Here is a 22,251-nt window from a genome sequence, read left to right on the forward strand (position 1 = left end):
GTGAAAGACAGACCCACATGACTATGCCTTTTGTTTTACCCTGTGTTCTACCTGTTTTATACCTTTGAGTAATGAATAAATTACACTTGGTTTTGAAAAAGCTGTTTCTGTAGCACTGCAAATGTGTGCTGTCACAGGCCCCTACAGTATAATGCTTACAGGTGCCAAACATCATTGGACTTGCTAAAGTAGTCACGGTTGACACCCAACAGGCTGTAGCCCAGGTCCTGGTCTAAGAGTCTGCAAACTGCAGAACTCCACCGCAGGAGAAGCAGACTTGAGGCCTGCCACTGTGGGGGCAGGGCACTCGGTAAGACCCAAGAAGGGACAGCAGTGCAGCTAGCCTAGTAACCCTGAGGGTACCTACACTCAAATACATACAGCCAAAGCTTAGAACTAAATTATTGTTTATATATGTACTTGAGTTTCTCGGTCTGGCTAATGAAAGAAATCACTATTATTACTTTAGTCCACTTCAGCTCAGATTTAAGTCAACAGCAAAACTCCCACTGACTTCAATGAGAGGGGCCCTATTACAAAAATAAATTGGGGGGGGGTTCTTGCTGGTAGCCTCTCTTAGTACACTCAACTAATAATTAGTTCTGCTTTCTTACCATTGCCAAATGTGAAAAAATAAAATATTTCTCAGAATCTTCAGTCCCTTAACTTTCTATGAGAAAAGAGAGAAGAACCTGGTTTCTATTTCATTTATAAATAAAAAGCATGCTATTTAATTGGCATATTCTACATATAAGCAATGTTGCCTCTCAAAGCTATTGCTAGCACTTATTGCTACTAACCAACTTTTGTGGAGGGGGTTGTCAGCTGTTTGCACATGTACACCACCTGACTTTACCCTGATGAGTACCAAATCTAGGAAGAACACATTAAAATGAAAGAGTACCACTATTTTTCATCCATTATGATAATTGTAAGTAAGTGAAGTGAGAGCGGTATCCACTTTTTAAAAATCTAACTTTAAAAACAAAAATAGACATCTGTTTGTATTTTTATTTGTGTTTTTATTTTCAAACACTAGATATCAATGTCCATATAGCATGGCGATTGGTTTCATATAAATGCCACAGACAACTACATACAGACAGAACTATGTATCATCTCTGAGAAAGAATCTGGAACAGATAACTGAGATCTCATGAAACACTGTAGGGGACTGTTTTTTAATAATTTCACCATCATCATACAATGCTTCAGAATTAATCTAGAAATCCTGTTCTCATACTTTTGTGCATTTCAGATAAACTTATTTACTAGCAGAAGCTACTTTCTAATCACTTCTAATCCTTTCATAAATACCTTCCCGCAGGGGGATTCAAGATCCTGAAACTGGCCTGTTGCCTGTCTGGAATAAAACACAAGAATTCACACTAAAAGAATTTAATACTAGTCACAAGACAAACTTAGGTTATCGTATTAATCAGCTAGCACTAATAACAAAAGGGTTTCAACATGCAAGATCCGTGCTTCTTATTTCTTGAGTGTGCCATTTGCCAAACCAGCCTGCAAAGATTCTACCAGCAACATTTCAAAGTGAAAACTTCAGCCTTCCTGCTTACCATTATATACTGTATTCATTGGCTCTATTAGAAGGAATTATTTTCATGGTAAGACTGCATGTTACACAAGTGCTTTTAGGTCAGTCACAGTAATTTCAGTCACAAACATGTCAGCTTTATAACTCTATGAAACTTCACTTATTGAACTTTGGCAAGAAACATTTTCAACTGTAATATTTTCAGTTCAGTCCTACTTTTAGATATGCTGCCAGTCATTGTGTAGCTTTGTCAAGTCAGTTACTGATTTGATCAGATGATTTTTCAGACCTACATGGCAATACACATCCATTTATCTGGCAGCAAGATGCAGCCTTAGACTTCCAGGTTTCATGTCAAATGTCACTATCTCAAATCAGAATTCTTTGTGCATGGGTGTATGTGGTAACAAAAAAATAAAAATAAAAAGGTTTATGAATAAATGAAAAGTATCCATATTCATCCATTCATTCGCCAAAAGGACCTCTATGTACCCCTTTGCAAACACTTCAGCTCAGTGGAATTCTGCTTCCTTACCTGATAACTCAAAGCTGAGATATATATTTTTTTAATCCCATCAATGTTAAGAACAGCTATTACATAGGGCTACTATTCTCTTATGACATGTTTTTTCCTTCAAATTTTTCCACCACTTTTCCTTTTGTATACAGAACCCTTCTGACTCTCATTAATTGTATATTTGCTGAATTTTGGCATGGGCAACTGTACATACGGTATGACTGCCCACAGCGTTTTCATTTCTTTGCATCTCTGTTCAGTGATTCAAAGGCTGCCTATTAGAAATGTTGTCAAAGCTTGGGAGGACTAAAATGTAACTAATTCCTGAACTATAAAGGTTATGCTTTTCTCAAAAAAGAAGTAATTAGATCTCCACACTATAAGCCATCACACAGTAGAAAACAAATCAGTGTACTTCTAAATGTCCCTGGGAATGGGAACAGGAAATGAAAGACACCTTTGTGTTTTTTTCTTTACAGTTTACACATTACACTAATTTCTGAACTCCCTGAAAGTAGCTCAATTTCTAATATTAAATGGAGCACTTGCTCTAAATTCAGTGCTTTTTAAAATTAACAGTATTCCCAGAGAGAAATGAAATTTTAACTGCCTTACATAGTTGTTCTTTTCTCTCTCTCCTTTTTATGCTTACTACACTTTGTAAAGCTTAATTGTCCATGTTCTAATTTAGTGGGCCAAACTCACTAGTGATGTGTAAGCAGGTAGAAGTTATACGAGTTATATGTCAGTAAGCAGATGTAAGTGGGTAAAAAGAAAATTAAATTTGTTTAACTCACACACCCGGGGGCCCAAAGTGGGCAGAAGGGGTAGCAAAACCAACGAACAGAAGGAGGTAAGACAATATACATTAGAGTAGACCACACACACCAAAGCACACAATCTTCTAGCACCTCAGCATATAACTCCTTTTGGCTCTGATCTTGCAGTGAGTTCTGCACGAGTGGACCCCTGTGCAGGGGCCCACTACGGTCAATGGGGCTGTACCTGGACACAATGGTGTATCCACACAGAGCTTACTGTAGGATCAGGGCCTTAGACTCCCTCAGACCTAGATACAATCCCTTACCAATATAACACACCACCTCAGGACTTGGCCCTGTGCATAAATGTATTTATAAGTCTTCAATTTCAATATTTATCTTTCACTAAAACCAATATGGATAAACAGGGATATGCTCACAGAAGCTCCTTGTTCAAGTTCTGTCACAAAATTGAAGAGGTTCACAGTAACTTCTCTGCCTCTGAAGGAAGTGTCCCAACCTTTGGACACTGCTGAATCCTCTCTGCAAGAAATACCTTATCCTTTGGGTCCATAAACATAATTCTGAAGAGCCAATTACGTGTCTTTGGAATGGACCAGCTTCAGGATAAAGCATAAACAAACAGTTCCAGCGAGTGCACTCAATACAGTATCATTGGTTAGAATGTGGCATTGCTAAGCTTATGCTCAAATAAATTTGTTAGTCTCTAAAGTGCCACAAGTACTCCTTTTCTTTTTGCGAATACAGACTAACACAGCTGCTACTCTGAATCCTGGGGAGTGGTTATTAGAAATAGATTTGTTTCAATGAAAAACCATAGGCTTCCCCCAACCCCTCTGTCCTCCTCTTTGCATCACCTCTGCTCCCTCAAGTGCTTGGGGTCTAACACAAGTTAAGTGGGGATATTTGTGGGGGATCTCTTGTTGAAGTATTAGCAGCATATCACTTGGGTATGGAAGGCAAAGTGTAGAAGGACCACAGGAGTGGGAAAGAGCTGTACAAAGCACTTGAGCCCTTCACACAACAGTGCCCAATAGAACCTGCTTTCACCCTGGTAGGCAATCTGGGCCTCAGTCTTCAGCAGCATGTGGGGCTGGGACACTGCACCCCACATTCTTCAGTGACATTAGTAACATAATTATGATGTAGTTTATGCAAGATAAGGCATGTGAGGTGTCATGGGAAAGATTATGGTTTTCTGAATATGATTATCCTATTTGTATACATGTATCTTTTTTGTATCCAAATTTATGAATATTGACAATATATCTTTCACATGTAGCTATTCCTGGGCAACGCCCACTAGGCAAAATGCTCTCAATATAGACTGCTGGCTGGGAAGGGTCCATTCAGGTTAACGAGCCATTAGGAAAAAAACAATAGGCCTTAGTATAAGCTTATCTCCCACCTGGTGAGCCTTCCTGTAAACGCTCTGAACAGCCAGCGGGGGATGGCTGCTGTGACTCTACAGGGACATGTGACCAGGTCACCTGGTGCTGGACTGCATCTTGGGATGTCAGTGTTTTTCCACTGACTGGCATGGGAAACAAGCTTTGAAACAAAGGGTTCCCGACATATGCAGAAGTTAACTTCAAATCTTTTGTAGTTAATAAATTTGTTTTTGCTCTATCATAACTCGGGCAGAAAGCTGTTGCATATTCCTTGCCACATTCAGGGAGGGGGCAAATTTTATGAGCTTACGCTATACAGTTCCCTGTGCAGTGCAAGACGGTGTAATTTTGAGTTTACACTCCAGAAGGGGTGCAGGCCTAAGGAACTGTAAGGTGCCCTAGCTCAGACTAAGGTTCTCATAACAAGGGGTCCATGGCCCCCTGGGGGTCCACAAGCCTGAGATCCAGAGCCTGAGATCCAGCACCTCCCGCGGGGCTGAAGCCAGGAGCCATGTGGCTGAATCCCTGATCCTCGGCACCCCCTGTGGGGCAAAAGCCCTGAGTCCATGGGCAAAGTTGGCGGGGGGTGGGCGGGGGGGCACAAGGGTCGTTGCCCTGCCCCAAACTGCAGTGCAAGAACAGGGCAATCCCAGGGGAGATCCATACTCCCTTCTCTCCCCACTCCTTGCCCAGGTCGGAGGTGGGAAGCTGGGCGGGGGGGAGGGGAGGGGAAGGTGCATGACAACCGCTGCTTTGGCTGGTGTCATGGAGCAGGCAACCACCGAGTTCCCTCATCTCCTGCTGCTTCGTGGGCTTGAAGCTGCTCCTCAGCTCCCAGCCCCCTTTGCTGGTAAGAACTGCCTGGGTGGGGAACATGGACTGCAGGGGACCCCTCCCAGCAAACAGCTCCAACTACCCCTCTCCCTGCGCCCTGAGCTACCCTCTCCCTGAACTGTTTTCAAACTTTTTGAGCTGACCTTTGAGTTATAATTTTTGGTTGCCCCCCCCCACACACACACAACCCAGATAGGTGGTTGGTCTGCTAAGGTGAGTCATGAGGTGTCAGTGGCACTCCTTCCCTGGACCCCACTATGAGGAGCTAGCTTGAGCCCTGCCCACCCAAAATAGAAGTCAAACTACATCTATGCCATTAATCATTGTACTGACACCTTTTGGCAGGCCAAAAACAAGCTATTACTTATTTGTACTTATGTTCAAATATACCTTAGAATAAGGTTATGATTGGGTAGAGTCTTTGTGTAAAGGTGGGGTTTGTTTTTAATGAGATATTTAGATTCCATGTAATACCAGTCAATTTCTCTGCTGTTTCCATTATAAATCTATATTTCTGATCCAAAACACACACATAGATCACACCTTTCTGAATGGGTATTCCAATCTTGATAACCAAAAAAAAAAATCTACATGTGAATCTTGCTAAATAATTACACGTTGAAAGAGGAATTTAAGAAGTCTCAATACTACTTGGACTGAATGTTGTGCCCGTCTCATTTTGGGGATATGGGATCACAAAGTCAGAAGGGTGCAGCATAGGCAGGCAGGTAGCTAGCTACATGTTGGCAAAGAATTCAAAACCTACAAGCTCATTTGGCAAAATCCATTTAGACCTGAGAGATCAAATCTTATGAGACTAGTTGGCCTTTGAAGTCTCTCCCACATTTGGAAGTAGTTACACAAATTTTTCAGTAATTTTTTCAGGTTTCAGAGTAGCAGCCGTGTTAGTCTGTATCCACAAAAAGAACAGGAGTACTTGTGGCACCTTAGAGGCTAATAAATTTATTAGAGCATAAGCTTTCGTGGGCTACAGCCCACTTCATCAGATGCATAGAATGGAACATCTAGCAAGAAGATGTAATTAATATATAAACACCACACACATACAAGACAGGAACGGGCATTGTTTAAAAGGAAGCAAGGAACAGCAGGAAGATTTTAATCCTTGTAACTGGGAGTCAGCCATTAGTTGTCATACCTCCCAAATTCCACTTTTAATGTCTTGAGTTCAAGAATGCATGTGTTACACTTGAAAACAAGCACTAAAAGTGATGGAAGTCCTGTAACACAAATCACTTCTAAGGAATGAAGTTACAGCAGACAGGAAAGGAAAGTTATGGAAATATTTCTACACCCAGGACCCAGAGGAGACAATGGAGTAAAAGGAGAGATTTAGTGTAATCCCTACTGCATTTAATCTATACTTTTATTAAATTTTTTTTAATTAGATTTTCCATTCAGATGAAATTCTCAGCTGTAATAGACACGGACCATTTAATTTTTCTTAAATATATTTGTGGCAAAATTCTTCCCTATAGAACCTATAAAAAAGTGTTACGTTTGCCTAACCATGTGCACAGAAAATTGTGCAATGCCCAGCTTCCCCAAACCAGCAATATTCTGAGAAATCCAGCCCCAAGAGTTCTGTTAATTGTCTTCAAAGGGTCATGAGAATAAGGACTCTCTCTTATTCATAATGTTAACAAAGGCTAGAAGTTTATGTTTGATAGGACTGCATTTCTAACTTCAAGAAGCATCCACCACACCAGAGGTTCCTTCAGAAATTATGATTTCACAGAAAGCAGAACAGGAAGGGCCTCTGGAACTAAGAACTAAAGTAAAGCGAAAAGCGAAAACCAAACCCAAAACGAGGTGCCAGTATCAACTAAAACAAGATACAGAGTACATTTAAATTTTATGTTTTGGGGGCTTGACAGTTTTCCCAGTGATTTGCCTCTTGCCTAAACACCATGGTATTCACTAACAATACCAGTTCTGGCAGTCTCTTTTGGGGGAGATTTCAGCGGACTCAGCACTAATACACAAGAGAGGGTGTGTTTCTTTGCATGGGTCAGCCACAATGTGGCTGCAGAGCACAGGCATTGCACAGCTCACACCATCAAGCCTCACCAAAGGAAATGAGATGAGTGTGGAGCCATGGCCCTCTCCTTCCCTCCCACAGTGGCCTGAGGAGAGGGTCTGGACTGGGAGGAATGTGCGCTGAAACAGAGGTTGTCTTCTCAGTTTGGCGCACACACCCCCCCCCAGAATCCCAGTAGAAATTCTGGCTGAGTCAATAAGAAATCTTTCTGCAACTCCTTCTGCAAAGCAAATCCTTTCACATTCTTTCCCCCCAAAGCCACACAGGTCTACGCCTTGATAGCCCAGCAGAGACCTGAGGTAATATTTATACATTTGACTTGAAAGTATAGCTCACTTATCACAAGGTCTGCAGTAGCGATAATAGAGCTGACAACACGCTGGGCTGTTTCACTTAAAGGTGCTTGCACCAATAATGACAAACTGGGAAATTTCACACCCTTTCAAATTAATTTCCCCCTCAGATCATGGTCTTTTTTTAAAAAAAAAAGCCATATGCTCATTTCTGGGGCAGTCTGAGTCCTCTCTCTGCTTCAACCCAAAGGAAGGAGGTTGCAGTTTAATTTCAACAAGCCATAAAGTCAATCCCCCCAGAGTTATGATATTTAACCTATCAGGGGGTAGCCGTGTTTGTCTGTATCCACAAAAACAAGGAGTCCCGTGGCACCTTAAAGAAATCTTATGCTCAAATAAATCTGTTAGTCTTTAAGGTGCCACCGGACTCCTTGTTTTTGTGGCTATTTAACCTACAGACTGTAGGTTGAGGAGAATTATGTTTTGAGTTTCTGTGGCTGGTTTTTGTTTCTTTGTTTTTAAAAGGACATGATAACGTTACAGGTTGCCTTTCAAGCAGGGGGTGGGGAAACAAAGATTTTAGATCTATCCAGGAAGGCATTTTAAACTTTAAACCATTTATATTAAACAAAGATTCCAGGAAAATAGACAACGATTGACTGTGTTTGGTGACTTTGTTTATAGTCTTTGCATGCCACAAACTCAAAGAAGGGCACACCTGACAAGCCAGGGATTCTTGGTAAACGGTAAGTCTGTACCAAAAAGTTGCCCTCATTAAGCACTTCCCATGTATTTCAGAAACATGCTTTTCTGGCTAGTTCTCAAATAACTGCTTAATTGGGATTGTTGACCCTGGCCCTACTGCTACAATGTAAAGATTCCAGTTTTTTGCTTTGGTTTACATTGTGTTATTATGCTATTATACTAAGCAGGGTAATGGGGGGGAGGCATGAACACTGGTAATTGCCAATGTCAAAAAAACTGAAATAGTATATATATATCATATACTAAATATTTCTGTTAAAGAAAGGCAATAAAACTTTAAATACAAAAACGGTAACAAAACTTTCACCCAGCACCCAAACCTTCCCTCAGTCTGCACAATAATCCCACCCCCTTTTAACTTCAATGGATATTCCACCTGGAGAACAGTGGCAGGATGCACCCCCTCATAGTTAAGAGTTGGAATCTTACATGCCCAGACTAGAAGTCATTCTTTTGGCGACAGACATTTTACCGATCAGAGTTTTATTGGCGCTTAGATGACCTCTGTTGTCAAGAGATGAGTCCATTCTACACACTATTCTGAGGAGAACTGAGAATAAATGTTTAGGATTAAAGAAGATATATAAACAGTTAAACTATCTGTCCACACATCTGAACTATCCAAAGGGGTGAAAACATTTACATTTTTCTACTGATAGATCTCCAGGATAAAATCCTCTCATGACTTTATTCTATCCCAAAGCATACAACTGGGAAAAACCTCACAATTTTTTCTTTAGCACCAGGACTGTAAAATCTTCAGACAAGTATATAGCTTCTCTTATTAAATCTGGTTTAAAGAGGTGGCAGACTTTTGACTGCAAATTCAGATCCCAATGGTTTTTCTTGTTAAAAATAGTGTAAAAAGAGAAGGGAACAGCAACAGGTGACAAGTCGTCTTTGGTGAATTGCCAAAACAAAGGAATACATGTCTACTTTTGTTAAATTAGCAAGCTGACTTCCATTCCTAAAAATGCTGGTTGTAACAGTTGAAAAAACTTGTTGAAAGGCAAATTTTCAAGTCAGTTCTGAAAATGCCAGAAAATATTTGAACTCTCAGCTGTTCTCTTATCAAGTCCAACTCTTCTCATTTTTCATCAGTGAATGTTAGGATAATAATATTTCAGAGTTAGCAGCCACCCTGAGTAAAAAAGAGTGGAAAAGTAACCTTATACTGCTGGGTCATGCAGAGAGCTAACCATTCTGAAAACATCCACATAACCGGCCCAATTCACCCATTTAAAGCACTTATTATCCTATAGATATTTCTTACTTGCGGCATATGTAGCTCTCTATTGCTCTTGAGGAACAAGGAGAGACACACGTATGCCACAATTATTATGTCCAAGTTGATGGAATTCATGTTCTGAGGAAACAGAGAATTTACGTTACCTCTTAAAAGTCTTTTCTTGGCCATATTGATAAGATATTAAGGCTGAAGTTTTGAACCACACAGCTGTAAGGCATATGCAAAGTCAACTCCAAGCTGCCATTCAAATTGTTTACTCAGTCTTGCCCAAATATAACAGATAACATCACTTTCACTTCTTCAGTTTCAATAACTTCCATTCATTTGTATGCCCTGTCAGATCTTTCAGAGACTAAAATAAGTTTTACAAGAACAATCTGAAGATTCCTATTCTGTTTGATGTTTTCTGCCATGTTACTCTAGTCTCAGGAATACAGCACGGCATTTGAATGGCAATAAAATGGCAACCCTGGGGACCAGAGTTTCACCCATTAATTCCCAGATTATTCTTAACACTACTGAACTTCAGCCTGCAAAATCTACTTTTGAATATCAGATAAGCCAGTCTGTGCTTTGCAAGCCTATGTTTCTACACTTTAATTTTAAAAACTGCCAAATCTGTCATCCTTTTTCTCAATGTAGGGTCAAGTCAGAAGGAAGCGATGAGCACCCATAAATACCCACCTACTTCACTGAGAGCTACAGATGCTCTACACCTCTCAGGAATGGGCCAAATATTAATTAGCAACTGCACTGCAAATAGTGGTAACCTACTATTGTATCTGACTCAGATACTGGCATTTTGTTGATTGTGAACATCCCAACAGTCTATTCAGCTATACCATACGCCATTACTTTAGTTATATTATTCTACAAATCATGTATTGCACTTTATTTTAGAATAATCTGCCATCGTTTTTTTTTTTTAAATGGAGATACATCCAGTATAGTAGGAATAAAGCTGCCTTTAGTGTTTGGGGTTTTAAACTAGTAAATAGTATAAAAGGTACAAAAGTGCTGCATTGTATACACACTCACATATACATTATATGCACACACCTGAAATCATAGTTTAGAGTGCATTACCAAACACCAGACAAACCCTTCTTCTTTGTGATTTTCTACATTTTAAACAAATACGTACAGTACAAATGCTTTCAGGACCAGAAAAACTTTTCCCAGCAACAGTCCTGGAGCAGTGATCAAAAAGGAAAAAAAAAAAAAAAAAAGGATCCCTCAGAAGATTTATATCATTAGGAAATGTATGTATTAACACTATATGAGGAATTATAGATATTGAATGATATGCTTCCAGTCAGTGATCAAACAAAAGGGAAAAAACCAGGTTCCTCCCCACCCCCATCCAGACAGGAGGGAAGACAGCTACCTACCCGTCTCCAGTTTAATTAAACAAGGTGTAATCCGAAAGAATGTAATAATTTACATAGAAATCAGCAGGGGGATGGAAATACCACAGGAAGGGGAAAAAAGGCCACTGAACTTTGGAAGACATAGGTTTAAGTGATACCAAGTACAAGGAAAAAACCAGAAAGGGATACAAACAATAAAACTACACTTATAAGACTAAAACTTAAATTCAGTAAATTACAATCTTTGCCTAAGCAGGTTTCTAACCTATATTCAGTTTCCAGAGACTTCAGTTGAAGGACCCAACATTCTGTGATTTCAAGAGCTCTGGTCTCTTGAATCCCACAAGTGATGGACAACTCAAATATCTTTTTACCCCATCATATCACTCCAAAGTTCATTGTTTTGATTATAAAAACGAGGAGTCTGGTGGCACCTTAAAGACTAACAGATTTATTTGGGCACAAGCTTTCGTGGGTAAAAAACCCACTTCTTCAGATGCTTCCTGTTGACTTCCCATCCCCATGCTGATTCGTATGAAAACAGGGTGTCCATTGGTTTGATTTTATAATGCTTGATTTACACTGGAGACAAGTAGACAAGTACATTCCCTCCTGTCTGAGGGCAAACCTGTTTCTCCCTGGTTTTGGTCTCCGACTTTGAAGCATATTATCAATGATTATCCATAATTCCTCATGTAGTGTTAATGCATACATTTCAAAATGCTATCACTCACCAATGCGTTACAGGCTTTCATAAAAGATATTACTCTATTATAAAAGTATCTGGTACACAATTGGTTGATTCAATTGTTTATCATTTGACGTTCACAGTCCCTGTCCTTGTAGACCACCCTACCTTTGAAATGTATCCTCAGATAAAATCTCTCCCCTGCTTGGGCGTAAACATCATGCTGTCTTGCACCTTCATCTTCTCTGCCTGGCAACCAGGCTGGTCAGACATGCAAATACACAATCCTTTGTTTAAGGCCATCTTTGCTTATCCATTGCTTGCCAAACAAATTTTAAGACCATTATTTTAGCACATATTTATAACTTACACATCATACATATATCATGCAAGGTTATTAATGCTCAGTTAGTACTACTTTTCCACTGACAAAAGGTGGCATGTAATATATCATGACAATAGTGTGTTAAATGTGGTTAGTATGTGGGACCTGACAAGAGTTGCTGACAGAGTGTTGAACCACCACTGGGCCTTTGTTACAGTAGGGCAGGAGTAATTTGCTTTTGGGGTAAATTCCGATTCTTTTCCTCCTTAGTCTCCATCTCTTTTCTGGAGATATGCACATACTCACTTTACATTGTTTCCACACAGTCATATGCTTGATCAGACTTGGCACAGAACTCCCATGACATCAAAATGGAGATGAGGAAAGCAGGAGAATATGAGAGCTGTCAAATAGACCTATTGTTCTAATGACCAAATTTCTCATGGTAATTTACAGGATATCTAAGGTTGAAGTGAGGGGCTTATTTGTATACATTCCTTACACACAAAAACCCAAACACACATCCTACAGCAAAAGCGGACCCAAATTATGCAGACCCTAAAAGACTGGTGTGAACAGAGTCACAAGGGGCCACGCTGAGGGTTACTCAATTAGGGCAAACTGCAAAGAATAGGACAAACAATCCACAAAGTTGGATTAAGATTTACCGAGCCAGCACAAAACAGCTTCTACAATACCTTACTGGTTGCACAGAAGCCAAAACACAGTTCCCTTATTGCAAGGCAGACTTGGGCTTCCACCCAGACACCCAAGTTAGATATGATGAAGATTACCGAAAATCTTATTCATTATATAAGAAAGTTCTACCAAAGGATCAAACACATTACCTCCCAGGTTAAGGAATATTTCAGATCTTACCCAAATACACACTTACAGTTAATTCTTATTAACTAAACTAAAATTTATTTAAAAAGAAAAGAGTGTACTGGTTAAAAGATCAGTATACATGCAGACATGACTACAGTTCTGAGATCAGATTCATGGTAGAGATGGTAAGCTTTGGAATTGCAAAGAGTATTTAGAATTAGTCCATAAATTCAGTTCAATGTTCATATTCAGGGTAATCCAGGTGGGACTGGAGATCTCCGTCTTACAACTTAAACTTCCCCTGCATAAAGCATATCTGAGATAAAAAGGATTAGACCCAAGAGACCTTTATACAGTTCCAGGCCTTCTCTTGACAGCAGAGTCCTTAGGTAAACAATAGGCAATCATCAAGAATTTGACGTAGATAGATTTCCTAAGCATCACCGGTAATTAGCTACACGGATTAACATAAGGCAATTGCCTGTTTTCCACCATTTGCAGGTGACTTGCTATATAGTTCAAAGAGAAATCAATATAGTGATATCACTATATTTACAGTTAACATTTAAATCTTAAGATCTCCTTTTGATCTCTGAATTAGCAGATTACAGCATAGACAGGAACTGTTTGATTGCATTGTTAACCGCTAACAATATATATGTAAACACACACAAATTATCTACCAATATGTCCATAAAGGTTGAATTTGGGTCATTTATTCTGCAGGATGCTTAACCCTTTCACAACTGGGCAAGAACACCGAAAGGAAAATAAAAATTAGGCCAAGATTTTCAAAAATGAGAGCCTAAGGTTTGGCTCCTAAATTCATATTTAGGTACCTACGATCATAACCTGTTTTTCAGAAGTGCCAAACACCCAGAATCTACCATTCATTTTAATGGGTGCTCAGCATGTCAGGTCACTTACACTTGGGAACCTAAACATGGATTTAGAAGTCTGACTTTAGGCACCCAAGTTTGAAAATTATGGTCTTAATGTCTAATTTCATGTGAGAGATAACAGATGTGATTGTCCAGGACACTAATTACAAAAGCTCCCTTTTCTGAGGGAAAAGGACGACAGCAGTTAGCAGAAATTCTCTAAGAATCCTATCAGTCTATTTTTAACAGTCTTGACAAACTAGTTTTAGGAAAATGGTAACAAGCTCTTCTGCCACTGTCAGAGTGGAACAGTAAGACTCATTTCACCACTAAAATGCCTTACCTCAGGTCAGTGGTTTTCAGATTCTCCAGTCTGTGGAACAAAAGGGTTCACAGCCCTTTCTGGTACATGAACAAGTCCATGGGAGGACTTTATCAAGTGACCTACAAACTAATGAAGATGGAGAACCATTAGTTTAGATGATCTCTTTACATTTCTCTCTTTTTTAAAAAAGCAGAGAGAGAGAAAAAGTCCCAAAGAGAATAAAACCTCACTAGTTTAAGAAAATTAAATTTTAAACAAATTTTTATTGTCTAAAACATAAAATAAATGGTTAGAAAATAAATGGTTAAATTACATCCGTTAAGGAAAAACACACACACACACTTTTTCAACAAATAAGAGAAAAGGCCTCTGCACTTAGTGACGAGAGAAAGCAGTCTCAAAAAAAATCCCATCAAACTGACACATCAGTTTTTCCAACAACTGAGGTAAGCCTGCTTCAGTAACCAATAATCTTTACATGTAAATAGTATTCTCTCCAGGGGCAGTCGCTTTAATGATGAAGGCTGTGATCCTCTCACGGAACCACTCTGAGGGGTGCGGCAGATCAGACTACAGGATTGAGGCCTAGCTCCATCACTACCTTTTTCTTGAGGTGAGACAATAGGTTGATAAGTGAGACGAATACACTGTTCAACAACAAAAACTTCCTCCCCTCTGACCCCCTGGAAAAACCCTATAAACCAAACCAAATGCACTTTCTAATGCACATGTAATTCTCATGGACATCCATAGAAGTGAGGTATACACAGAAAGAGGAAAACATACCCCACCTGCTTTTTTAAGATATAGAAATCCAGTCACAGACTTTACCATGTTTTTTACCCCATGGTGATAAAAATGTTTAAAATCATCATTTTAAACAAAATTTAGATAATCGGTTGTTTTCTACAAGCACTCAAAGACGTCGTTTGCAGAGCCCCACTGACTAGCAAGAAACCGTCCCTGAACATTTTTGGCAGCAAGCATGGTAAAATGAGGTCATTGCTACTAATTTTGGCCAGTGCCTGATCAGTCCATTAATTTCTAAATGGCAGTTCATGCATTACACAATGCACCAATTTGCAAAATAAAAAAGTTCATTGAGTCAGTAAATTTGCATTCACAAATGCATCCTATGCTTGATCTTCCATCTGTTCCCCTAACATTCAGTATTGGCAAAACTTCAGCAAGTGGTAGTAACCATCCGACAAGAACATCTCACCTTGCCAGCTTGTGCCATTGTACCAATGGCCAGCAATAGTTACAGGAAATTCTGCAAAAACCCTATATTGTCACTGTCACCAGGCCATGCACCTGCACATTACTGTATTTCTATCGATTGGTCTACAAGTGAACTTTTTTAAAAAGTGGCTTAAAATAAAAGAAGGCAGCTAACTCCTCCAAGGACAAGAGGGGAGTGAAGATTTTCTAGTAGAACTGTAAGCAGCCTGACACTTTCAGATCTTGACAAGAGGAGATCAGTTATCCAAAGGAACCTGAGCGCGAGTTCCAATGAAAGCGGGTTCTGATCAGCTTCAGAGCAAGGTCTGAATAAGAATCTGTATAATGTACAGAGAAGCCCTCTGAGAGACTGGTTGCATCTCTCTCTCTCTTTATCTTTATGAATAGAGTACAAAACAAACTCTGAATTATCTATATAAACACTGTCAGTTAGTGCATGCTATTACACTCTTAAAAGTTAAAAATTCAGCTTTCAGCATCTGGTGGATTTTTTCCTCCTAATCATGCTGTAAGAATAGTTAAATCCTTTTTTTGCTCTATGTGTATATTTGTGAATCATTAGCTTAAAAAAAATAGGCAAAGTATCATCTTAGTCCCTGCCTATGAATTTACTCATTTATATTCTCCATAAACCTAACTAAAGAAAAAAGATTAACTGAATAGAACCTTCTCCGTTAATAAGAACAGGATATTCTGATTATTTAAGGCACATTATGTGAAACTGGTGTCTCTGATGGGCTTCACCACACAATGATCAGCAATGTCAAAGGCTTAAGAGTTATAATTTTTTCAGCCTTGATTTTGCAGGTAATTTGATTTTTATTAAATTCATGTGGATGTAGTGAATACGATGAAAAGCATGTATGTGTATTAGTTTTATTTATTTAAATTAAATTTGTCCCACAACAGTGATTAGCTCTTTGTTGTACACTCAAAAAGAGAGGATATTTACAAAATAGGAAGGGAATCTTTGGAAAGCTACTGAGGGCTAAATAAAAAAACTGAAAAGGATATTTGTTATTGTTTGGGAGGGAAGCTTAACTAGACAGGGCCTCTCTGCTGAAGAATGAAATAATGATTTTGTTAATTAGTAATAGTATTATAGCCGTACTTATCATAGAGCTGTAGCATCAGCCTCTAGCAAATAAACAGAAAACACAATAAGAAGAAAAACAGCACACGGTCTTCCAGATTCTGCCCCATGTTTCTTGCCCCTTTCCGCCACACCGGCGACACCAAGGAGCCACAAAGGAGGCAAAAACAGCCCTGGCAGACTCCCCTGTGAGAAGGGGGAGAAGAAGGTTTTCCTTAATTGATCTATACTGTAATCTCCGCCCCCCCGCCCAAACACACACCTTTACAGCCCCTGCCATGTTGAGGAGACATATCTCAGAGTGGGCCAGGAGCACAGCTGCAGCACATTACACTCTGGTGATGGCATAAAGGCCTGTAGAGGAGTTTTACCAATTCAGAGAAGCTCAGGGATGCTTTAAGTTGTTCCAAGAGCACATACCAGAACTAGGGAGATGCAAATGTGCCTTAAAGCCGCCTTCCACTAGCTACAACCAACCTGGTCCTGCACTCAGCACAGAACTGGAAAAAACAGAGAATCTGGCACAGTCTCTTCAATGCATACGACTTTCAGCACAAAGCACTTCTGCTCTGGCCAGCTTACAGAAAGGTGGTTCCAAAAGAAAAGACTCACGTCAGCCATGGGGTATTATAATAAAGGGGAAATATAGACAGTTTTAACTAAGGAGTGGCTAATGCAGTCAGTTCTCCAAATTCTTCATGTGTTTTTGTTTGGGGCTTGGTCTCCTAAAGGGGGCTGGAAGTCAAAAAAACAGAATTTCAAGCCACGGGGATAACACCGCCGATTGGCTGCCTTCCCCACTGCCCACCTCCTGGAAAAGAGCAGCTAATGAACGTTGCTGGAAGAAGCAGGCAGAGCTCTCTCTCACCACTTGACACCATTCTTACAGGAGGGGAAGGGTGACCAGAAAGAGCCAAGCAGCTCAGGGTTGCCTTGCTGCTCCCTCCTCCCCTCCTGTGAGCAATGTGTCTGTTGCAGGGAGGAAGAAGCAGAGAGTAATAGCAGGCCTGGGAATGGGAGAAGGAGGTGAAGGACCCCTGGAACTACAGGAGAAGCAGGGGGCAAGGCTGGGAAGGGCCAGAAATTATGGGAGGTAACAGAATTTATAAAAGGGGGGGCAGATGTGGGGGCAAAAATTCCTGCAACAGGGGCCAAAAAAAGTTCTTCTGAACATTGGGGAGAGTTGGCAACACATTGTCTCACACACTATGGGGTGGACCGTGCCCAGGAGGAGCTCAAAAGTTAAGGTAGACCAATATAGCCTTTTAAAAATATATATATATTTTCAAGATCTGTTTTCTGATTTTTGAACCTCTCGGGTTGGAAATACTGCTCCTAATCCTAGAAGGAGAGGGGAATACCCTCTTCCTCCTATTCAAGAGCCCTCAAGCTACTTGCCTTCCTTGCTAATATATCTGCCTCAATAAGTGCAGGTGAGAACCTGCCTTTTTCAGCAGCAGAGCGAGCAGTGGGTGGGGCAGGCCATTCAGCTAGTACCCTTTTGAAGGAAGCAACTCTTTACTGCCTGACTGAGCATGGGGTATACATACCCCCATCGGCAATACACTTACAGCTCTTGCAGCTGCCACCATGTATCAGGAGTGTACTATGGGAAAAGTCTGCTCATCACTAGGGTTCGCAAACATATGGTCCATGGGCTAAAGGTGGCCCTATAATCAGCACTCTTCTGTGTTCACTGAGCAATGGAAGCGAAATGCTCATCTCTGGTAACTTTCACTTTTATCTACTCTGCTCATTTCCTTTGTCATGTGAGTGTGTACACGCATGCACAGTAGGATACAAAATAAAACTAACTAAAAATATCTGAGTTTCACTTTGAAGTCCTCCCAGCTGTACACCAGACAGGAAAGGTGTCAGTGAACAGACAGTGCAACATGGGGTGGGGAACAAAAAGGAAAAGTGGAAACAGGAATCAGGATAGGAAGTGGGGGGGGAGGGGGGTGGACAAGACTGGCTAAGAGACCCTGGAATGTGGAATCAAAGGGAAGGAGGAAAAATTAGACCAGAAAGTAAATGGATCTGGCAAGGAGAAGAAACAGGTCAGGAAGTGGACTCTCCTCTCACCTCATAAAAACAAAGACTATTAATTTTGAACATACATGAAGGACATGACAAATCAGTAAATGTTTGTGAGGAAAATAATGTTTTGTTGTGGTAAAGAGGGCAGTGAAACCTATTGAAAATGTAATTTGATCCTTATCCCAAAATGATTTAGATACTCCTGCACTAGCAGTCAGACAGAATGGATTCCTGTAAGCTATGGTGAATTAGCTGAAAGAAAGAGCCTGGCATGTACCATGAATCTTCCCTACTCCTCTAACCAGGAGGGCCCTGCCTCCATTTCTGCTGTATGGAAACAGGAGGCAGGATACCAGCACAGGAATACATATCCCTGTAATGATGTGCCATAGAGCAGAGTTCTGGGGGAATGGAGTCCATGTGTCAGCATGTTATACAGTTTGCTGCTTGCAAGCAGCAGCTACTAGATGGACTAGGGATAAAAGGAGAATAAATTTCTCTCTCTGTAAGCGAACAATGATCAGATTCTTCTGTAAACCACTCTCACCCCTGACTGCAGGCTAAAAAAGTAACTTAAAGGACTTATGGGTACACAGCCTGGCACAGGCCCCCCAGGTCTCCAGCGCCGATTTAAAGGGCCTGGAGCTCCAGCAGCTGCCAGGAGCCACGGGCCCTTTTAAAAAAAATCACCAGACCCCAAGGCAGCTGCCCCTCTCCCCCACCCCCCGTCAGCGGCCCTGCTGATACAGTACTTAAAACGCTGCTTTGGCAGCGCTTTATCGTCGGCTGTGTATCAGCAGTCACTTTCTTACTGGCACACCATAACGACTTACTGTCGCCTCTGCCTGCAGTTGATGCACTTGTGAGATATACACTGTACTGTGTCCCTCAACTGAGCCACTGGATACGTGGCACTACCTTCCCAAATTGTAACAGGATTTTTAGTTACACTTTAACAGGCACAATGCAATTTGAAAATATGACCGCAGCTTTAAGGAGCTAAAAACCAAAGGAACAATCAAGTTCTCAGCACAATTCCCTTTAAAAATTTGTGACTCCTTACAGGAAAAACAGATCCAGTCAAGAAAATAACCATGACCTCACACACTTTTCTGTCTGTAATTGTCAAGTACCACCGGCCTAAAGTCAACCACTTTTTTTTTTTTTTTGGGGGGGGGGGGGGAGGGAAGCTATTATCTTTCTTAAGACATTTCAATTCGAGCATCGGAGGAGATCAGTGGAGTTCTTATACAGAGTGTATGTGCAGAGCACAAATAATGAGAGAGATCAGTACGAGCAATCCCCCAGGAATGGGAGTTTTGACTAAGGGCTGGTCTACCCCACAGTCGCTACAGTGGCACAGCGGTACTGACGCAGCTGTGCCACGGTCGTGCAGCTAGTGCAGACCCGCTGTGCCAGTGGGAGAAAGCTCTCCCCTTCGCGTTAATTACGCCATCTCCCTGAGCAGTAGCGTCAGCGGGAGAGCGCCTCCTGACGACAAAGCTCTGTCCACACTGGCACTTCGGTTGGTGTAATTTAAGTTGCTCAGGGGTGTGGAAAAGCCATCCCCCTGAGTGACAGAAGTTATATCGAAGTAAGTGCTAATGTAGACCTGCCCTCAGACATAACAATAAAAAAAAAAAATCATCCAGGACACCAAGAAATCAGGAAATAAGACCCGATAAAGGCCTACAGACAAAAACCTATAGCCTATACAGGAGTAAATAAATGTAATGAACGATTCAATAAAAATGTTTAGCACTTATTTTAAAACTGCTTTTGCATGGCATTATAAAAATAATGCTCAGTGTGAATTTTTAAACCACCACATTTCAATCACAGTGTGAAAGCGTGTTGTGATAAAAAAAATATTCCATCCTCTTACACGGTTGCATAGTTTTCCTAGGGAGACTGTACATTTCTATAAAACGGTAATATTTGATCATCTAAATGCATGGAAATGATGTTGAGAGAGCGTTCACCTTTGAACAGAACAAGCTGAAAATGGTATATTAAAACTACCAACGAAAACGAGATCAATGGTTGTCCAAACTTTCAGTAAGCCTCCAACAGAGCATTCACCACTTCAAATGGGCACATTCAAATTGCTACTTAAGTATGAAAGCCTTTGCCCAAATACATTTGTTAGTCTCTAAAGTGCCACAAGGACTCCTTGTTTTTTTACTTGTATCATTGTTGCTACCACAGTTATACAATTGCAACAAATCTTGTGCAAAGTACATCATGTGAGGTATCATTTGAAAAAAGTTATTCTCTGCTAAATAGGATTATCATGTTTATATGCATGTACCCTCTCCGTAGATGAAGTGTCCGTCTCAAACATGTTCTATTCCTTGGTAAATCCCAACAGACAAATTTACATTCAGATTAGCCATCACTGCTTGATGGACCATCTATGTGATGATGGGCCATTGAGGGCAATCAGCTCTTCAGTGAGCCCTCCCTCAGACAGCATGGAGCCAATGGCTACCCCGATGATTCAGCAAAGCACTTAAGGATATTTGATCTACGACTCCATCTTTTGCCAGTAAATTTCCATGCACATGAGCTGAGGTATAAAAATGGAAGCTGTGACATCACTTGTGTTCATGCCTGCTTCTCATTTCTGGACTGCGATTTTCTAAGGAAGGTGTGTGTGTGTGTGTGGGGGGGGGGGTTATTCAGTCCTTTGTTCAATCTGCTTGGGTGAACCAGAGAGACTTATTACAAGCTAGCAGATTTAACATCACTGCTATTATCCTGACCTGCAAACTCTGAAATCAATTGTAATGTATAAGGTTATTTTAACCTATAATTATTCTTTTTTATTATTAAACCTCTAGTTTAATTCTACTAAAGGAATTGGCTACAGTGTGCTATTTGGTAAGATCTAAGTATACATAGTGTGACCTGGGATCAGAAGAACCTTATATATGAAGAATCTGGTTTTTAGTAACCTCTCATCATAAAGACCAAATGTCTGAGTGGTGATCGGGGCTGGATTGCATAAGAAGGAAACTGTGTTTTGGCTTTTTGTTAACCAGTGGGGGATACAGGAGCTCACTTTTGTTACTGGCTTGATGAACTCTAACATTAGAATAACCACCAGTTTGGAGATGTGACTGCCCTGTTTTTTATCAGTCTGTCCTGAGTCTGGCATTCTCAGCTGTGACCAACACCAGACATGGTCCACAGGCCCAACTATCTGATCTGTGCAAAAACTCTCTATTAGCATACACAAGATGTTGTGTTTAAACTTGCAAGTTTATATGCGCACTAATTGAAGGCATGCTGAAAATTCAGGCTCAAAGCTCACCATCAAAGTTGGGAAACCCAAACTTGCTCTGCCCACTCCCCTCTATATTTGTTTTGCAAAGTCCTTATGTGTTATTCTGTATGCTTTTCAAAACAAAAGCAAGCGTTTCAGTACTTCCCTCACCTTTACCACCGTAAACCCCAAACTCTCTGCAACAAGTCCCGTATGGATGAGCAACCCTAAAACAAAACAAAACCCATAGGTGCCGATTTCATGGGTGCACTCATGGAAAAAAATTAGTGGGTGCTTAGCACTCACAGGCAGCAAGCTTCCCCCCCGCCTCCCAGTGCCTCCTGCCCACCAGCCCCTCTGCCAATCAACTCCTCCCCCTCCTTCCCAGCACCTCCCACCTGCAGTGATTAGCTGTTCCGCAGTGCGCAAGGGAGGGGGGGGAGGTATTCAGAGAAGGGGGCTGAGCACCCCCTGGGTCAATTGGAAGCTGGGGTGTGTGAGAAAACCAATGTGTGCATAAGATAAAGGAAGAGACAGAAGCCACATCTGTAACAGGTTTTGATAAAGCCTTTATCATGAACATCTCAATGTTTCACACCCTTTCCTTCCCCCACCTGTGTGATCATACACAAAACACAGTTAAAAAAAAGAGAAGAGATGAACATTTGTCTACATTCTTCTTCTTTCTCCTAGCTCTTGTGCAAATTTAGCCTTCCACTTTAATAATGGAATTATGCCTTACT

The 22,251-nt window shown here is 40.8% G+C and overlaps 1 protein-coding gene across 2 annotated transcripts in view; it reads right to left on the bottom strand.

Moving 5' to 3' along the window:
- Positions 1-13,935, bottom strand: part of PIP5K1B (phosphatidylinositol-4-phosphate 5-kinase type 1 beta) — a 130,103-nt gene extending 116,168 nt beyond the window's left edge. For both annotated transcript variants that reach the window (XR_013346085.1, XM_077816413.1), the window contains exon 1: positions 13,884-13,935. The gene's annotated coding sequence lies outside the window, so the exon portion shown is untranslated. The remainder of the gene's footprint in view (positions 1-13,883) is intronic.
- Between the last annotated feature and the right edge of the window lie 8,316 nt (positions 13,936-22,251).

The sequence above is a fragment of the Eretmochelys imbricata genome, chromosome 5 (genome assembly GCF_965152235.1).
Source record: "Eretmochelys imbricata isolate rEreImb1 chromosome 5, rEreImb1.hap1, whole genome shotgun sequence".
NCBI lineage: Eukaryota > Metazoa > Chordata > Testudines > Cheloniidae > Eretmochelys > Eretmochelys imbricata.